The 7,143-nt window shown below is 38.1% G+C and overlaps 1 protein-coding gene across 5 annotated transcripts in view; it reads right to left on the bottom strand.

Moving 5' to 3' along the window:
- LOC128693519 (patched domain-containing protein 3-like) overlaps positions 1–7,143 on the bottom strand; it is a 518,850-nt gene that overhangs the window by 369,967 nt on the left and 141,740 nt on the right. Inside the window, exon 1 of one of the 5 annotated variants that reach the window (XM_070097293.1) lies at positions 4,993–5,024. The exons of 1 other annotated variant lie outside the window; for it this stretch is intronic. The gene's annotated coding sequence lies outside the window, so the exon portion shown is untranslated. Of the gene's footprint in view, positions 1–4,867; positions 4,890–4,960; positions 5,025–7,143 lie in introns of those variants that run through there. 3 more of the 5 variants (XM_070097291.1, XM_070097290.1, XM_070097292.1) reach the window with 3 other exon arrangements.

The raw sequence follows: 7,143 nt of genomic DNA on the forward strand, positions 1-7,143 counted from the left end.
GGCATTGGGGGAAAAGTGCTCTCGTGGATCGAGTCATGGCTCACTGACAGGAAGCAGAGAGTGTCCATAAATGGGGTTAAATCCGAGTGGGGATCTGTAACAAGTGGCGTTCCACAGGGATCAGTCTTGGGCCCGTTGTTGTTTATAATATATATCAATGATCTTGATGAGGGAATTACTAGTGATATGAGCAAATTCGCCGATGACACAAAGATAGGTAGGATAATTGATTCAAACGTAGATGTTATGGAACTTCAGGAGGATTTAAAAAAACTCTATTCTTGGTCAGAAAAGTGGCAGATGCAGTTCAATGTAGATAAATGCAAGGTTCTGAAGCTTGGGAGTGCCCATAACCCTAGTACTTATAAGTTAAATGATGTAGAACTTAGCCATACAGATTGCGAAAAGGACTTGGGGGTTATGGTGAGCAGCAACCTTAAACCAAGACAGCAATGCCTAAGCGTACGTAATAAGGCAAATAGATTACTGGGATTTATATCAAGAAGTGTAAGCAACAGAAGTCCAGAGGTCATACTGCAGCTTTATACATCATTAGTAAGGCCTCACCTAGATTATGCAGCTCAGTTCTGGTCTCCATATTACAGAATGGACATAAATTCGTTAGAAAACATTCAGCGTAGGATGACTAAATTAATACATAGCATTAGAAATCTTCCTTATGAAGAAAGATTGAAGACTCTTAAGTTACATTCACTTGTTAGACGAAGAATGAGGGGAGACCTGATCGAAGTGTATAAGTGGAAGATAGGTATTAATAAAGGGGATATTAATAAGGTCTTGAGGATGTCTCTCCAGGAGAGAACCCGCAGTAATGGATTTAAATTAGATAAGTTTAGATTTAGAAAGGACATAGTAAAGTATTGGTTTGGAAATAGGGTAGTTGATGAGTGGAACAGTCTACCTAGTTGGGTTATTGAGGCTGGGACTTTGGGTAGTTTCAAATTTAGGTTGGATAAGTACATGAGTGGGAGGGGTTGGATTTGAGTCGGACTTTCACATCAGAGCTTATTTCTAGGGTAGCATTGAAAATTGGGTTGGTCAAATGTTTTGTTAGTGGGATGAATTGTAAAGGACCTGCCTAGTATGGGCCAACAGGCCTGTTGCAGTGTTCCTCCTTTCTTATGTTCTTATAACCGCGCAAGCGCTTGCAACAAACCTAATCGAATTCTTGGCATCATATCAAGAAACATTAAAAATAATTTTATATATCTTTGGTAAATCCTTATTTAGATAATGATGCTCAGTCGTGGTCTCAGTATTACAGAAAGGACACAAAATGCGCTGATAAATATACAGAGAAGGATGACGAAGTTGATTCCACGTATATGAAAACTTTCCTACGAGGACAGACCGAGGACACTGAATTTGCACTTAATGGAAAGACGTAGCATTAAGGGAAATATAACTGAAAGATACAAATGGAAAACAGGAACAAATAAAGGAGATATAAACAGAATGTTGAAAATACCTAACCGAGACAGGAATCGCCGCAATGGATTCAAGTTGAAGAAATTGAAATTTAAAAAAACAAAAGTACTAGTTTGGCAACAGAGTTGTGGATGACTGGAGCCAACTCCCAGGCAGCATTATTAAGGCAAGAACTATGGGTTAGACGGGTACATGAGTAGGCGAGTGTCCAATCTGCCCAGTTTGTCGATATCACCGTACCATTTACTCATGAGTAGGTGAAGGTGTGCTTGAGTTGGACCTGTCTAGCATGGGCCAGGAGGCTTACTGCAGTGTTCCTCGTGCGTGTTAAGTGTACTAAAGAGCAACAAGGCACAATATCGTAGCTACACCAACACAAATAACCCACACATACGATGAGCTTACAACGACGTTTCGGTCCGACTTGGAGCACAGTGACTTTGTAAATGGTCCAAGTCGGACCGAAACGTCGTAGGTAGCCCCTCCTATGTGCAGGTTATTTGTGAATTGTGCTACACATGATGGCGGCCACACTGCCGCTTCGTAGAGTTAAAAGTTTACCGTTTTGTGTGTACCAAACTTGTTTTTATGAAGAAAAAAAAAAAAACTGTCCTTCGATGGACGAGTATTTCTGATGACTGTATGATTTTTTTTAAAATTTAACATCACGCAAAACTTGATGAGATATCGTGCATACTGTAAAAAAAAAATATTGCTTATACATGTCTGTACATACTGTAAAAAAGTGTATATATATATATATATATATATATATATATATATATATATATATATATATATATATATATTTGTTTTAAATATTGTAAAAAAAATAGTGTTTGTACAAATGAAAGCTTACCAGACTCCGTATTTAAATGTCAAAATTTTCCTATATCCTTTAATCTAAATTTCTCCAAAAAGCCATATCACGGGCGGGGGTTAGATTATTATTATTATAATCAAGGGGGAAGCGCTAAACCCGTAGGATTATACAGCGCCCAGGGGAGGGGGGGATGTGGAAGGCATTCAGGCTTAATTCGGGGAACTGGAGCACAGATCCAATTCCCTAAATCAAGAGCCCCTCACCAACATCAAGGAACCTTCCATGAGGGGGGGCGGGGGTTAGAACCCCGCCCGTGAGTCATGTTGACGGCTTTGAGGGGACTTGAGCTAGAGTTCGTCACGGCCACGCTAGCTGGAGATTCATCTGTAAAAACTTGCAATTTGTGGTGACAGTGGTGCCTGTGCTAACCTTCCTATGGTGTAGAAATATACCTAGTTGGATGAATCTTATTGTGGCTAGCTGGTCTAGTGGCTAACGCGACGGTCTGGAGTTTTACGACTCCCTGATCGCGGGTTCTAACCCCGCCCGTGGTATGGTTTGTTTGCAATCGTGTCATTACGATTTCGTGAGTCGAGTTAAATTTCTCCAATTTGAATCCATTGCTGCGAGTTCTACATATACATTATTTATTTATTCCAATTTTCCATTCGCATACTTCAATCATATCATCCTTAATTTTAGGTCTTTCCAGAGAGTGGGAATTCAGCGCCTTTAGCTCGTCTTCACAAGAATGAGTTCTGATACAGGGAATCAACATAGTCATGCTTCCAGCGCATCTGTAATATGAAATTAAGACACATGTGCAACATCTGGGTATCTTTATTGTAGACGTTTCGCCATCCAGTGGCTTTATCTATACAAATTCTAGGACATAACTTGTAATAAAGTTGGTAGAATTACCGACAATATGAAAAGTAAAAGGACACAAGTGCAACTAATGTGACATTTATTGTGGCAACGTTTCGCTCTCCAGGAGCTTTATCAAGCCATTGATTATGGCTTGATAAAGCTCCTGGAGAGCGAAACGTTGCCACAATAAATGTCACATTAGTTGCACTTGTGTCCTTTTACTTTTCAGGACATAACTTGAAGACAGTAGAACTATGTACAGAAGATGAGGTAATCAGTCCCTCAACCTAGGAGTAGGTGCGAAGAGCACCATAGTCGCGGAGATTTTGAAAATCTCCACGACTATGGTGCTCACAACGTACATATATGAACTATTGTTTTGGCTTTAAAATTCTACTCACGTCATTTTGTAACTCATCAATTTATCTAGCGGTCTAGTTTAATATCTGTAAAAAGTCAGAAACATTAACTTTATACAATTTACTAAATAACTGTAATAAAGTTTCAAAACTTAAGTAATCTGTAATCACTCCCTCCACGTACTTCATAAACTTTAGAGATTTTTTTTTTTTTTTGCCAGAACCAAGTCCAGCAAATTACTTCCTCTAGCTAGCTCTGTCACAAATTGTTGTAAAAGACAATTCTGGACTGTTTCTAGAAAGTCGCTAGACTCTAGGTTTCCACTTATATTGTTTCAATCAATTTGGCTGAAGGTGAAATCTCTCACTAGGGCAGTTTAGTACATAGACGCCTTAGCAATTTCAGGTCTGTAGATTACACCTAAAATCAGTTTCTCGCACCCTATATGGCAGGAGTTTCTTGCAGCCATATAGTTTCCGTCCCTCTTGCCTTTATATCATTTCTGATGCTACAGTTTTAATATTCCCTAACATACAGAGTAACTGCATCTTCATTCCTATCAGTGTGGAATAATTTATATTTCTGCATACTAATAATAACAAAATAATTTACAAGAAGCAATACACAAATATGTTATTGTAATTAATATTAATAATAATAAAGATGGTTCACAGCCTGACAACTAAGTTAATATTCCTGTTGAAAGTGATGATAACGTGAAAGGTAACAGTGCACTCACTGAGTACTTTCACAGTTGGCCAGAAGCCATGACTTCTGGCCTGACACTCACATAACAACCTCCTTCACATGCATTGACACTCCCTCACGACACTTCCAAATTAAATTCTGGAATTTCTGGATATTCTAGTTTTTTTCTTTTTCACGACGATTTCGCTATTCATTTTGGGCTTTTCTACAAATGAGTGATTTTTTTTCTTTTAATCTGAGCACTTCCTCTACCTATAAGCACGTTAACTTAGTAAGACAATTTCTTGCTGTAAAATAGGTTCACATCAGCCTACCAGACTGTTTTCTGCTTTAACAAAAGTTCAGGTCAGCCTAGTAGAGTGCTTCCTGTTTTAACACGTTCATGTCAGCTTAGTACATTGTTTCTAGTATTAAATCATGTTCACATCAGCCTAGTGAATTGTTTCTGGTGTTAACACAGGTTCATGTCAGACTACTGCATTACTTCATCTTTTAACAAATGTTTACATCAGCCTAGTAGTGTATTTCCTATTATAATATGTTCTAAGTGTTAGTTTTGGATATACAGTTTGTGAAAAACTTGAGAGGTAGTGTATGAAATCTCTATTTAATGACTGATTTGACTTTCTGTATTTACATATTCACTGATTTTCTAACCGCAAGCAAAAGATCACTGGAGCACCATCACGTCAGTTCCTGTGAAAGTAACTCCAACGCCAGGAGGGTTCCGAGTGTGAGAGGCAGACATACACACAGACAGAGAGGCGGGGGCAGCACACCACCTTGCTTCACCCACTGTAACACCTGCACTACCTGGCCACACCACCACAACACTCCAGGTCGACACTCACAACCTTCCAGTCTACCAATGCCACGCGCACCGCCACTGATATTATTTACACGCGTTGCAGCTTCCTGTCTCTCCTTTGATGGGAACCCCATGCTCTTACCTCTTATATATACTTATTGTTATATATACTAATATCCTCAGGTGTTCTATGTTGCTAGTAAAAGAACAATACGTAAAGAAATGCAATTCAACAGGTGAAATCTGCAAGGAGTTGCTGGTTAGAGATATAAACAGGAAATATATTGTAATCAATGTCATGAATATATTTACATTTTAATTAACTCTAAGAGACATGCCTTCCTGGACAAGAGAATGCACACATGGCAGCGGAACATGTAAATGTCGTGACGGAGTATGGTAGGAAAATAAGTCGTTCCAGCACGTCTGGCACACCACTGGTCAATAAATATGAGTGGTGGTAGAGGGGGTACGATAACTGCTGCTCGTGCCCTTACATAACTCCATTATTATTTTTTGACTCATGGACAGTGTTTCGGCAGCTCCTCGAGGTCTTCCCAGGGCATGTCGAAAGAGAAATGACATTATTTTAATTATAGGATTATAATTGACTCGTGGAAAGAAAACTGGGGCAGATAGTAAAAAAAAAGGTACCATAAACACAGGTATGAAACACATTTTGGACACTAGGATACTTTGGTTTACTTTCTGGATATATACACACACAACATATATATATATATATATATATATATATATATATAATATATATATATATATAATATATATATATATATATATATATATATATATATATATATATATATATATATATATATATATATATATATATATATATATATATATATATATATATATAATATATATATATATAATATATATATATATATATAATATATATATATATAATATATATATATATATAATATATATATATATAATATATATATATATATATATATATATATATATATATATATATATATATATATATATATATATATATATATATATATATATATATTTAATTTATTTTAACACGTCGGCCGTTTCCCACCGAGACAGGGTGACCCAAAAAGAAAAAAAACTCGAGATTCTTCAAAGGTAATCAACCCTGGTGAGGGGCTCTTGATCTAGGTAACTGAAGCTGTGCTTCAGTTCTCTAAATTAAGCCTGAATACCTTCAACCCCTCCCCCCTCTCGAGGCGCTGTATAATTCTACGGGTTTAACGCTTCCCCCTTGATTATAATAATAATCAGTCAACACTTTCACCATCACTCATACATAATCTGTCTTTGCAGAGGCGCTCAGATACGACAGTTTAGATGTCCCTCCAAACTGCCAATATCCCAAACCCCTCCTTTAAATAATATAATAATATCTTTATTTACTACAAGTACATGTACAAGGTATACAGTCATAGATGACATCAGTGATATACTACTATATAGAAAGCCGCTTGTTAGGCAGAGCATTTCGGGCAAATTAGGTCAGTTTTTTCCCAGGATGCGACCCACACCAGTCGACTTAACACCCAGGTACCCATTTTACTGATGGGTGAACAGGGATAGCGAGTGTCTTATGGAAATACGTCCCTAATGTTTTCCAGGCGTACCGGAGGAGATTCGAACTCGGGACCTTAGTGTGTGAGCTGACTAGTTAACCGGTTTCCCCTAATCCCTTTACAAAATATTACCCTGCTCACACTCCAACAGCTCGTCAGGACCCAAAAACCATTCGTCTCCCTTCACTCCTATCTAACGTTAACGCTCACGTACGCTTGCTGTAAGTCCAAGCCCCTCGCCCACAAAACCTCTTTCACCCCCTCCCTCCAACCTTTTCGAGGACGACCCCAACCCCGCCTTCCTCCCCCTAGAGATTTATACGCTCTCTAAGTCATTCTACTTTGTTCCATTCTCTATAAATGATCAAACCACCTCAACAACCCCTCTTTAGCGCTATGACTAATATTCTTAGTAATTCCACATGTAATTTCCACACTACGAATTCTCTGCATAATATTTACACCACACATTACCCCTAGCCACATCACTTCTTCACTTCCTCCAGCCGCCTCCTCGCTGCAGCGTGTCCATATCACAC

This window comes from Cherax quadricarinatus, chromosome 57 (assembly GCF_038502225.1).
Source record: "Cherax quadricarinatus isolate ZL_2023a chromosome 57, ASM3850222v1, whole genome shotgun sequence".
NCBI classification, from domain to species: domain Eukaryota; kingdom Metazoa; phylum Arthropoda; class Malacostraca; order Decapoda; family Parastacidae; genus Cherax; species Cherax quadricarinatus.